The following is a 13,547-nucleotide window of genomic DNA, read 5'->3' as shown; positions in this document are numbered from 1 at the left end:
GCTGGATAATTTTCATATCAGTTCAGCTTCCACTCTTATTCTCTGAAAAAAGAGGTGGTCTGGTCTTTCTAACTTGTTTTTTGTCCCTTACATCATTCCAGAACCTCCTGTTTAGATATTTCAGCCACTCACAACATTCCATTGAGTAATTCCTTTAACGTCTTTTTTTTTTTTTTTTTTTTTACTTGCTCATAGCCTACTAGGCTCCCTCACACCCCTATTCCCTTTGGCCTTCAGAATTATTTAAACAAATCCATTAAATTTAGCTATTTGCTGCTGCTCTTCTATTTCCCCTTACGTTTCCAATTTACATTAAAACCCCTAACCCTAATTCACACCACTTTTTTCCTTCTTTTTTATCTGCTATATTTTATGCTTTTTCACATAGACTTGATTTCTATTTTTCTGGAAGGCACTGTTTTACATCTGTTAACCTCTCACCTCTTGCCATAAAGTTACATTTTCCAACCTAGCAACTTATTTACTGTTGCCTTTACAGGTACAGTTTCCTTTTGTGTTCTTAAGGATATGAGTTAAGCCCCCCACATTTGCCCCCTCCAGGACTTGTAAAACACTTCAGAAGAAAAATTCCACAATCTTGTGGACAGACAAACAGAAAGATATGAAAGCAAGCCTGCCAGATACAGGACAGTCTAAATCAAAATGTACCATTCTGTTCACTTTAGCTTATTCAACAGAAGGGAAGGGGGGAAGGGGCAGGGGGAGAAAAGAGCATTGTATTGAAACACTGAAGTTGAAATAAAACTATCAAACAATCTGGTTAAATAAACATTTACACTTAAAAGTCTCTATAAAGAACCTTTCAGAAACTGCTACAATGTCTAACTGTAGTACTTTTAGTTATCATAACGTCTTTGGTCAGTGCTGCTGACATGGGCTGTTGCTGCCTTTCCCTTTCTAAATGGACTGCACTGTGACTTCTCCAGGAACCAGCACTCAACTGAATATACAGGACCACATAAGCAAGCCAGCTCTGAAGACATCAACACAGAGAACGTAACATAAGAAAAAAAAATAAACGGATGGCACGCTGACAGCAAAAGGTAAACATCCTGGTACAGTGTTAGAACGAGAGATGGGATGTAACAAAGACTCTGTTTAGAAGTTTGGGGGGGGGGGGGGGAATCCCAAGCCTCCAAAACAGCCATGTTTCTTGGAAGTGAAGCATCATTGCATCTGTTTGAAAAATTATGACAAGGGAACCCATTCTGATAAAAAAACTCTACCTCGCATGTCATCTTATGTTACCATGCCTCAAAGCTACTCTTAATTTTCCCTGTGCCCATGGGTATGTCTAAAGCATAATGGAAAGGTGCAACCTCAGCTCAAGTAGAAACAAACTTGTTTTGAACGAGCTAGTTCACATGTCAAAGCATGTGGTAATGTTGCAGGGACAACAACATAATGAAGTTACAATGAAAACAAGGACAGACACACCAAAGATTAGTTTTATTCAAGCTATTAATTTACACAGTGTTCTGTTAACTATTCTATTCCAACTATTAATTGCCACAGGTGTGTACAAAACAGCTTTAACATAACTAGCTTCTAGGAATAAAGTTGCGATCCCACTCCTGGATAGCCCATAGACATAGCCCAACTTTGTTAAGTCTTTCGTTAACATCAAGCAGTCAGAGCAGAAATACACCAGCGAACAAAAAAATCCAGAGAAACGGCAGCTTGAATAAAGGATAAAGGGACTATTAAACAAAACCATTCAGCACCATTTGGGAATTCTGCAGAAAACAGCAGCCCAGTATTTTCACAGCTCATGATCTATGTTTTCAGCCTAGAGTTTCAGTTTTCATGAAACGCCCTCAAGAGGCAAAGCTTAAGATCATCGCTACGAGTATTCTTGTACAAGCAATACAAATTTAAAGATTATGCATGTGATGAGTTTCTGCTGGTTACAAGGTCCCCGGAGACATGACAATTGGAAACGGCCACCACGGCTACAGAGAAAGCACAAACCCTTCATCACATATAGGTAGTCAAAGAGGTAATCTCGTAGCTAGGACAATGTCAGGCTATAAGATGATGTTTGCAGTGAGAAGGTATAGCTTTTGTAAGATCAACTAAGATCACTGGGGAAAAAAAAAAGGGACATGCTTGGAAGACCCAGGAGAAAGTTTCCCTTCCCCTCCCCCTCGAGATGCAGCACTGTCTCTCCTCACACTCTGTCCCACCAGAGGACAAGACGGCCGGCCCCGCCGGCACGCAGCAGCGCCGGGGAAGCCCGTCCTTGCGGCTCACACTTGTCCGACTCCTCGCAGCCACCCCGCCAACTTCTACAGCCAGAGCGCCGCGCGTCCGCGGAGCGCAGCCCACCACCGGCACAAGCCCCGCCGCCTCACCAGCCACGCGGGAGCGCCCGGGGCAGGACCGGCCCGGCCCGCCGCCTTCCCGCTTCCCGAGAGACCCCTCTCCTCCCGCCGCCAGGCGCAGCCCGACAGCTCTCCCCGGCGGGAAGCGACCGGCCCACGCGCGCGGCTCCCGCCGCGCCGACCGGCCCCACCTCGCCCGCGCAGCCCCCGCCTGTTGCACGCGCGCTGGCTGGGGGCTCCCGCAGCCGGCGGCACTCCCAGCCCGGGCCTCCCGCAGCCCAGGCCGAGAAGGCCCCCGCCGACCCCCCGCGGGGGCCCGGCCCTCCCCCCGCGCCCGGCCCGGCCCCGCTCACCGCCCGGCTGCCGTTATCCCCCCCCTCCGCCGGCTCGGCGCGGCGCGGACCCGAGACCGGGGCTCCCCGCTCCCGGCGGCGCGGACAGTGGCGCTCTCTCCCCCGTACCTGCTGCCGGCGCGGCCCGGCCCGGCCCGGCCCCGCGCTGTCTCCTCTAGGGCCCGAGGCGCACGAGCGCCGCTCCCTCCCTACCTGCCTGCCTGCCCAGCACTGGCTGGCGACGGCAATGCGCACGCGCCCAGCGCTCTGCGTAGTTTCCGGCCTCACCGCAGCGCCCACTGGGAGGGAGAACCCTTCCGGCGGCCCCGTGGGCCAAGCGAGGCGAGCCCGGCCCGGCCCGGCCGGCGGCAGTGGCCACGCTTCGCGCAGCAGCAGCGCCCTCCTCAGGCCGGCGACACCGGCGGGCCGCGGCCCCAGGGAAGACTACGACTCCCGGCATGCAGCGCGCGCATCGCGCAGCCGCAGACGGGGCGCCCCGCTCCCGACGGGACCGCCGCAGTGCGCCGCGGGGTATGCTGGGAGCTGTAGTGCGGCGGGCGGCGCCGCCGCAGCCGGGAGGGTCTGGGCAGGGGGAGGAGGCACCGCCTCCCCGCCTGAGGGGCGGTGGCGGCGTCCAGGCGGGTCGAAGGCGCGGAGGCGGGCGGGTGCTGCTCTGTGGAGCGTGGCGGCAATGGCGCAGCAGCCGCGAATGGCAGGGCGGTGTTAGGCCGCCGGCGGCCGCGGGCTGTAACCTGCTGCCGGTCAGTGCTATCGCGAGGGAGCTTCGTGACAGGCAGCAGTAGAAGGGACAGGGTCTCCCCAAGGGCTTTTACAGCCCGGGATAGCCTACCGAGCTGATATTTCCACTTTAATTAATGCTTCCTGCGGTGCAGGTTGCCTAGGGGTGGCCTCGATGTCAGTATAAACCACATCACCGTAAGAGGAGCACTGCTGTCTTCTGCGCACGCTGAGGGGTACAGGTGAAAAGCAAAGCCATTCTGCAGTTTCACAGGCAGATCGTACGGTAGTAAGACTGAACGCAGCAGAGTGGCAGTAATAAATGCAGGTGGTGATCGCTGGTCTCATAGTTAGCACAAAAAGCCACAGTAGCTGCTAGTCAGCCATGGTATATGTGGGGATAGATACATACATTAGGTTATGTGACAAAAGCTTGTCTGCACACCTATAAAGGAGCACAAAGCTTGTCTGCACACCCAGGGAGATGACAGCAGGAGGGGGAGCCCAAACGGTACCCTGCCAGGCTGCTCCCAGGCCCATCCCAGGAGCCCTCAGCCCACCAAAGGTTCATCTCCACAGGCCCAGAGAGGCACAACGGCAGGTGGGAACCCAAATTAAGGACTCGGAGGAGGGGACATGCTGTCCAGAGCTGTTCCAGGGGAGTCGCAGCCCCAGAGCACCTTTATGGCTTGGGGGGGGGGGGGGGGGTCGCTGCGTGCAGGAGCGTGGGACACGCGATGGGATGCAGGGGAAGAGCGTTGGGGGATTGCACAGGACTCATTAGGGGATGTTTAGGGGAGGAACCAAAGGCGGGAAAGGGAGGGGTTTAGGTGATTTGTGGAGGAATGAGTGTGGGAAACCAGAGGGATACGGGAATAAAAAGGGACGGTTGTGTGTAAATGGTTTGTGATGGTTTGGCCATACCCTGCGCCTGATCAGTGCAGCCTGTCCCATCTTCTCCTTGAATGCCTTTCTCACTTTGCCCTGAGTGAGGGACTCTCATTAGCACATGCAGGGGGTGTGTGGGGGTCTGGGTGCGAGTCACTGGGCTGGGACTCAGGGCCCGTGTGCCCAGACGAGTGTGTGAGCGGCCGCAACGGTGCAGCCAGACCAGCTGGCGAGGGGGCCTGGGGGCCCGGAGGGGGCTGCGAGGGAGGAGCTGGCTGCCAGGGGAGTCCCGGCAGCTGCTGGGGGCCCTGAGGGCGAGACCACCACGGGAGAGCTGGCTACTGGGGGATCAGGGGAACTGGAGAGACTGGGATCGAGGGGCAGCTACTGGGTAGACTGTCTGAGCCCCGCTGCTGGAGGGAGCCACGCTATACATAGGTGTGTGTATGTGTGTGTATGTATATATATATATGCTCAATAGCACACCTCCATCCTGCTCAGCCAGAGAGGGGGGTGGGATGAGGCCACTGGCACTGCTTGTGTTCGTGTGAGTGCTCTGTGTGGCCAGCTGTGTAATCTGCGTGGCTGTCCGTGTATATATGTGGCGTATATGTGTGTTTGTGTGGGGGTCCCTACTGGGAATACAAGCTCAGCCTGGCTACTGGTTAGGGCTGAGGACGTGGAGCTGCAGCAGCCTCGCCTCTCTCAGGCTACCAGATCTGGCCCGATTTTCCCATATCAGTAGATATGTATATTTGTATATATATCATATGTATACATATACATACACAATATACATATCATATACATACAGGTAGATATATTTCATAGGGCTTCTATATAGCATAGTATTTCTACTCACAGAATTGAGATGAGAGATTAAAGCAGACAGGCAACAGCTTTCTCCCAGAGCATTTGCATCAAAAAATAAATAACAGTTAAACTTTTCTTTCAGAGATTTCACATTTCTCGCACCCTGCCAGTAAGCACATCTATACTGCAGCAGAAGGTCAGGTTACAGCATTGGTTGGCATTCCTGAGATACCTTGAATCAAATTAGCACAGGTAAGGGTGGCAGCAGAGATCTGCAAGTTCTCCTGTTTTTGTTGAGAGTCTGATTTCAGGTGCAGCTGAGCTAATACAATGGTGTGCTGCAGGTACAAGGATGAATTTCTGTTTCCCATCACCTTTGCTCTTCTGCTCCCTTCTCTCCACCATGTACACATTTTCAGGGGTGGTGAACTGCGTTCATTCTGCACGCCCTAAAAGGCCACCACAGATGACGCCTTTTTGCAGTACAGACATCACCTGCAGGCAAGGATTTGCAAAACTTAGGGGAGGCTTGTGTTACGTGAGGCTGCCCAGGGCAGGCTGTTTGGGTCTGCGTGATCACCAACCAACACATGGAAGCAGTAAAAAGCGCCACCAGAGTTCAGACTGTCTGGAAACATGGAGATCTAAAACCAGGCTGACATCAGGTGCCAGTAAAATTAAGACAGAAGGTAGCTTCATTTCTGACAACAGCTACTTCTGAAACCCTAAGTATTTTAGTAATCTGGGTTAATTCAGCTGGAGGGAGTTTACTCCTAAACCAGTAATGCAGAATTTTGAGAATAATTTTTTACTTCATATAAAAGTGAGGCATGCAAGCAGCATGTTTTTAAACAGTCTAAAAAGACAACAGCAATATTGAAGGCTGAAGAATGACCTTGAACTGGGGGGGGGAGGGGTGGAAGTGAACAGGGTAAACAGATCAGCCATTGTGTTGTGATTGGGTGAAATTTGGGTTTAGGCATATTACTACTGGTCCCTGTTTCCCGCAGTGCAATGGGATGACAGAAAATGGTATCACGATAATACAGCCCTTTCTAAAAAAGGCCATGGAGCCAGACTGCTAACCATATTTAGCACTACTAAATTATGATTGGCACCAGCAAGCCTTGGTTGTCACCTACTGACATTTTGTTCAGCCCTAAAAATGAAAACACAGTTGCCTGCACTGTTTCAAACCATGAAAGTCACTGCGGACTCCCAGATAGGGAAAGAGAAAGATAAGGCAAAGCAACAAGTTCATCATGACTTAGGATCTCAGAGCCACTACTGCCACAGCTGAAAGATGTTGTTCTGTGTTTCTGAGGTGGTGAAAAGTGGTTGCGTACAGCAGCAGGATCACAAGAGGTGTCTTTGCAGCCAGATGGGGTGAGCACCCACCAGGGAGAAGCAGCGCGTGCCCCATCTGCACCCCTGAACCTCACTCAGCTGTAGTAGTACCCATATGTCTGTGCTTACCATGAAACTCACCATGAAGTGCTTTAATGGGTCCATGCGGACAGTGAAATTGTGACTGCTCTCCTTTGCTCTTTTGCTTCCTCAGGTTTGGCTGAGGAAGGGTGACACTGGGAGCTGCACCCTTCAGGCTTCCTCCCAGTGGCTGGTGGGACCCTTTCACTGTGCAGTGGAGCAGCTGGAGCTGGGGAGCCTCCTGTGGGTCCCTGGGAGGCAGGCAGGCAGATCTGCCCAGCTGCTCAGCTCTGGGCCATTCCTGCTGACTTTCTGCCCATCCCTGCCCAAACAGATTGGAAACCTGCCATCGCTGTCTGCACCAGCTGCTAGAGTTGGTGATGATGGGAGCCGAGGGCACGGCAACAATTCCAACAGCAGAAACCACAAACTGGTGTGGGCACCAAGGGGAGTTAAGTCGTAAAGGGCAAACCTCCATCAGAGAGCGGCAGGGAGCTGATACAGGGCTCTAGGAAGGGTTTTGATCTTTTCCTCTCATGCAGGGGGCACAGAGTATTATTGGTTCTGCCTCTCACATCTTCTCTGTGAGGTATCACTCCAGAAGTGACAGTGTTAACAAATACAGTAGAAGAGACTGCTCTGTAAGCTGAGCTACACGGTCACATGCATGGGTTTTATTTTTAACATCCCAAAACTACTTGATGTTTCTGCCTGGGCTTGCTCCAGGTCCTCCCATTCTCTCCTCTGTCTTTGCTTGCAGTTGTCCCTTACCCACCTCACTTCAACCCAGCTGAGCGCAACCAGGAGAGCAAGTGTTTGTTACACACAAAGGGACTCTATGATTAAGGTAAGGTTTGTAAATAGAGTTGGAGTCTTTATTGGTCAAACCTTATGCAATGCAATCATTACTGTATCGAGCTATGAAAATCAAGACGTCTTCAAAATAGCCTTAGTAATTAAGATGAAGTAGAATAATCAGACACAAGATGTCTTAAATGACACCCTAAAACAGAGGCAGCTGGTAACTGTGAATGCTTCTGTGACATGCTGCTCTGAAAAAAAACCCCTCCATAATATATTCAGTGGATTAGCCATAGTTTGCAGCACTGTATCTGGGGTTTTAAAAAACTAAGATGCTGATTCTAAGATGGGAGCTTCAGTAGCAGGACAGATGATAAATCAAAAATTCAATTTCTGTAATTTTCAAGAAACTGAGAGAAGACAGACAAGGAGATACAGTAAGGGTCAGAGGAGAGGCAAGAGCAATCTTCTGGCAAAAATGCTAAGACTTAAAATCTGGTTAGTTTTGTTGATTCAGACTGCAAAGTGTATGTTTGTAGGCCAGACTGAATAATAAGATGATGAAGTAAGAATCACAAGTGTTAGAGGTACTACTGTACCATTTAGAGTTGTGGCTGCTTAGCAATTTTTATTCAGGAATCTTTTCTCTGTTGTTTTAATGACTTAGACCTTGACAAATAGCTCTGAAATTCACTATGCGGGACATCTGCCTTGGGCTAGGTTTCTTTTGTTTTGCTTAAAACCATTAACTTGATTATCTCAAGAAGTTTTCAGAAAAGTATGTTAATGAGATTATTACCAGGGCATAAACCTGAGCCCAAAGAAAAACCTGAGCCCAAAGAAAAAAAAAAACACAGTTTGCACCATTCTTCTTTTTTTCTCAAACTGCAACTAAACTGGAACCTGTTATTTTAAAGCACTTGCTGAACTCAAACCAAAACCAAACCCATTTCCCAGTTATCGATGCAAAGTGAGAGTTTGCCTGACTGTGTCTCTACCAAGGGACTCCTCACATGCACAAGGAGCAGCAGAGCAGCTCCATGCCACAGCCTCCCCCTTCTCCCTGTCCTGCCTGTCTCCCACACGACTCCCCAACATGCTCAGCACAAGAGCCTGCTGTTGGGCTGCCCTGCAATGTACCGCCAGCCCAGGGGACCACTTCAGCACCTGGAATTTTGGGGTGGGTTTGTCTCAGGTGAGCTATGGCTACTTTGCGCCAGGTAGGGAGGAGCAAGCAATATTGCTGATCCAGATCTCACAGGGGGGAGTGCAGTGTGGGGTTTTACCAGCAGTGCCCTGTGTGACCCATGCCTCACTGCTCTGAACTCTCCCCTACTCCTCCCATAACAGCACCAGTGCATTTCACTAGAGAGAAATTGCACCAGCAAGTTTCGGTACCTTTTTACTGCGTGCATGCAGCACAGATTTACCAGGTGAGGGGGAGGCCTGATGGCGCGACAGCTTCTCTTGAGTTCCACTGTCCTGCATGCCAGGTTTAGGGGGCTGAAAAGAAGCTGATATGCTGCTGTGGAGCTAAGCAGCATGTGTGCCCTGAAAGAAAAGCAAGGAATGTGCCTGACTGATGCACTGTACTGTGGACCTACTCCATCCCTGTCATTTTAAAGCATTTTTTTTCAGTATAAAGCAATTCCAACCTGTTCAGTAACTCTGAACCAGTGGTTATTGCTATGAAACACCACAGGCTCAATCAGCTGATCCCCAGTTAGAAAATATAGGGAGTAGCTCCCTAATTGTCACAGCCTCATCCTTCCATCTTTGGGCTTATCTATCAGGGCAGTTCTCTCACTGAAAACCTTTTCACTCTGTATGTCTTATACTGGGGATTTGAGATTCACCAGAAGGATTGTCCTGGAATCAAAGTGCCCCTATAAAACCCATGTGGACTTGTTCAAGGTCTGAGCCTCACAGAAACTATGTGTTGCACATGCTTGCTAGAAATTTATTAGTGCTATTGATGGAAATATTTCATCTGTAATTTTTATTCTTCCTTTCCACCTACCCTGGGCTGTACCATATTCACTGCCTGACTCATTTAAAGCATGGCTGGCAACAGGTACATGCAAGATCAGTCTGAATGGCAATTGCAGAGCAGGTGTGCCACAAAGGACAGTGACTCGCTATGCCTAGCGCCAAGGTGGTCGCTCAAGCTGTAGCTATCCCTGCTGTGGGTGTCAAGGTGTGGGGCTTGACTCACTTAGGGGTCACCATGATTGCAGGTGGTGGCATTCTTGGGTTTGCTTTTTATTTTGTATCAAAGGACAGGACTTTAGGAAAATTAGGCTCCCGAGAATCATGTACAAATGTGGTACAGTACCGTTTCCAATGGCATAGTGTTTTCTTCCTCAGCTACAAGAAATAAATATATCTGTGTAGCAAAAGGAGACCCAAGCCTGATTTCTTGCTGAGGTTGTTAAGTACGTAGTAATTGAGGAAGAACACTGCACAAAAAGAGAAGAAAACCTCTAGTTTAAGGAGACTTAGAAGCTCTCCTAGAAAATGTGATGATTCTACAGCTGGCTCTGCCAGGGTTTTTGTGCAGGAGGCATGTGACTGCAAGTGAAACATCAGAACCTGAGCATCTCCATGCTTGGGGTGTGTATATATATTTATTTATATAAAATATTATATTTAATTCTCTTTTTTTTCATCTTTCTATATTTTAATTCTACATCTTCCAAATAGAAGTAATAGTATCTTTTAACCACAAGTGCAACTCTAGTACTGCAAAGATAAATTCATTATTGGTTGTGAACCTCCCCAGATACTAAATTAGTAAATATATTGAAAAACCCTGTAAGGAAATTAATAACTCTGTATTCACCTCAGGATTTAAGTATTATGATAAAAAACAGATAAACACCACATACTGAGTAACAAGGATTAAAAGAAATAGATAATATCTCCTATCTGCCCTATACACTTCACCAAAAGTATTCACATTCTTTTAAAATACTTTTCTGTTGTAACATTATATATAACTTTAACATTCTTGGCTCCAGCATTTGGATGCAAACTTTCCTGAGATTTTTTTTAAGAGTTCCTTATCAAGTTGTAAATCTTAGGAAGTTTGTTTTATGTTCATTTGCAATCTCATCTCAGAGGCATTCTTTGAGGTAACTATCTGGGGTTTCTGGTGGCCCTTTTTGATGTTTTTTTAAAATGGGAGTCACCCCTTGATTCTGTGAGAAGAGCTCAGATATGATGTATAACCTTAGTATGTCATATGATCAGTCACACATAGCAAATACCAAATAAGAAAACAGTTTTATTGTTTTGGCTCATTGACTGCAACTGAATTAAATATATATTTACTGAAAATAAATTGTAATTGGTTTATAAACTGTAAGTTATTGTCACTGAACAGATCTGCTCCAGACACAGACGTATCTGCAGTTAAAATAGCAGCTGTATATTTTTAAATCTTACCTGATTTGCTGTCATGATGGTCTAAAAATAAAGATTTACCAAAGTGGACAGACTGTGGACTGTAATTTGTATCCTTTCTTTCCACAGTAGCTTGAACATGATTCAAGTGAGCATTTCTGTTTTGATTTTTTTTCTGATCCAGCTCTCAGGAAATTTTGCATGTTGCAGGGAAACAAGAAGTGTACAGGTTTAGAGAAATGTTTCATCACCTGACATACCTGTGTGTCTCCTGCCTCTGGATGTTATGTATCAAACTCACTGAGGCAAGAATTTGTAAACTTTCTGCTCAGGGTTTTGAAAGTTGTAGTTTGTGTACTGACAATAATAGCATCAACTAAACCACTGAGCTAACTAGATCATCAGTTAAAATACAGAGCTCCAGATTACCAGCATGTCAGAACAGAAGCAGCATTCAAACCCTGATAAATATCAGAAAAGTTTTCTTTCCCTTCTTCCTGTCCTCCAGCTTCACAGATCTGACAATGAGAAGAGAGGTATAGAAATCATTTGTCTGACAGAACAGCATATACAAGTTAGAGATGAGGTGAACTCAACTAAAAATGGCAGATCTGAATAATGATGAAGACTTATTCTGGATCTGAATGCTCTGATATGGTCACTTTTGATGAAAAAAGCATGTGTTTTCTTTCTCTACACGTGATTCAGATGGGGTTCATTTCTGCATACAGCAGTGTGAAAGCAGGGTCCTCTGTGTCCTTTCTGTGTTTTTGGAGAACCATAAGGCCTGTGCCTCAGATGTATTTTTATTTATCTATTTTTATTTATCAATTATTTCTCTCTGAGTTGGTTTTGCAGTGGAAAGTATTCACACATTCATGTTTTTATTGCAGTGTAATGTACCCAGCCTTCCTCTGACCTTATGCAAGTCATAGCTGGGACTATTTTTAGAGATTATATTTGCAGCAAAATGCTACAAGAATGAGAGAGCAAGGATGCTGCCAATGTGAAATAAATCCATCTGTATCTCCTGCTTCTCTGAGCCGCATAAAAGTAGATGTAACTAAACAGCCTAAAGCAGGACAGATGCCACCCTAAACTACATGTATTTAAAGGCTGGATGTGGCTGGGGCCACTCTGGCCAGCACCCTGGTGTCACCTCTGTGCAGAAGCAAGTGCTTCCCAAGACAAGGCAGGGAATGTTATAATGGATAGTCACAAATTTTTTTTTTTTTTTGCATTGCTGTCTCAAGCTCTTCCCATGCAAACAAAGGTTAAGGTACTTGAGCCTCATACTTCGGAACGTAAGTTTGTCCCTAGGTAAGGGACCACAGAGGACTTATTCCTTTACTCTGCAGGACCGAGGAGGAATGGGATTCAGTAGGTATTGGTCAGTGTTTGAAGTTGCAATGGATGGAACAAAGATGTGTTGAGCAACTAATGCACATCAAATTCAAACACAAGTGTGTGGTCTTTGGTGACTGCAGGAACCCACATGCATTGCCTTTCCCAGACATCTTTCCTTCTCCTGCATTATTCATGACTTCCATTGCCTAGATGTGAAAGATGAGAAGTTAAAACAGTGCCTTCAGGAAAGAGAGGGGAAGCAGCTTCACTTAGCATCTCTTCCCTTTGAGCCCGAGCCTACTTGCTCTGCAGCACAGCTCTCCTCAGGGCTAGGTCACTTAAGCCTGGGGTTGCAAAAGCACTCACATCTAGGTAAATGACACTACTGTATTTTCTTTAACCTTAGAAAAAACAAAGTCTAAATTATTTTACTAATAATGTATATTTTTTCCAAGAGCCAAATGAGTCTGCTGGGCCTATGGTAGTTCCTACTGCATAGAAAGTGTGGTGGGAAGACTTGTCAAAAATCTTTTTCTCATTTTCACCAAAAAAAAAAGTGCCCTGGGTCCTGTTTGGAAACAGAACTACATTTCCTCCTTATCACTAGCTTTTTCCCTTCCACAAAGATTCACAGTAGGCTGAACCAAGCCAGAATGCAACCTCTACAGCAAGGAGCAGAAAGTCAGAAATCTGGACTTTTCTACTTGCAACAGTTCTTCTTTGGGCAAAGTTACTGATACCAGTTGAAGTATCCAGGGATGTAGCTCCAAGTAGTGACTGAGCAGCCTTTAGTTCTCTAATCCAACAACTGTGTATGAGGGGAAAAGACCACAGGAGGTCCTACATGTTCCCCCTAAACAGCATCTCTTACAGACATTGTTGAAGAAGCCTGCTGGGCTGGGTGGACCACTGTTCTAACCCAGAACCTAATTTCTTATGTTTTTAGATTTGTTACAACAGAAGGCATGCCTCATGCTAATCACCATCTCCATTTACTTGCTGTCAGACTCTGTGCTTCTGTTTTCCCGTGTTTAGGGAGAAGTAACGGCTATTGCCAGGAATTATTGCAAGGGTAGAGATATTATGAACAAGGGCAACTGAGAGCTTTTGGAAGCAGACTTCATAAGTGCATTAATTTTACTAATTAAACTGATTTAATTGACTTACTGGGAAAGAATAAAAAACACAATAGTGAAAGCAAAGCAGATGATGAGTGGTTCATTCTGACACAAAGCTAATAATCTGGTAGTGATAACTTTTTATATAAGGATCTTCATACATCATGTTCTTGTACTTCTGCTTTTTATTGTTGGACCTCAGGAAAATTGTATGTCCCTTTTATATCAAAGGTTTTTAAGGGGAGGAGAGGAAAAATTTAAATATATATTGTGAAACCACGTTAATATGGAAATGTGAGAACTGAAATGCAGTCTTCCTTAAGAAAACATTT

The 13,547-nt window shown here is 46.7% G+C and overlaps 1 protein-coding gene across 2 annotated transcripts in view; it reads right to left on the bottom strand.

Moving 5' to 3' along the window:
- Window positions 1–2,998, bottom strand: part of KPNA1 (karyopherin subunit alpha 1) — a 57,794-nt gene extending 54,796 nt beyond the window's left edge. The window contains exon 1 of one of the 2 annotated variants that reach the window (XM_075511482.1): window positions 2,807–2,998. The gene's annotated coding sequence lies outside the window, so the exon portion shown is untranslated. The remainder of the gene's footprint in view (window positions 1–2,806) is intronic. The other variant, XM_075511488.1, reaches the window with a different exon arrangement.
- Window positions 2,999–13,547: the final 10,549 nt, after the last annotated feature.

This window comes from Mycteria americana, chromosome 1 (assembly GCF_035582795.1).
Source record: "Mycteria americana isolate JAX WOST 10 ecotype Jacksonville Zoo and Gardens chromosome 1, USCA_MyAme_1.0, whole genome shotgun sequence".
NCBI lineage: Eukaryota > Metazoa > Chordata > Aves > Ciconiiformes > Ciconiidae > Mycteria > Mycteria americana.
This window is presented reverse-complemented; position numbering and strand designations above follow the sequence as displayed.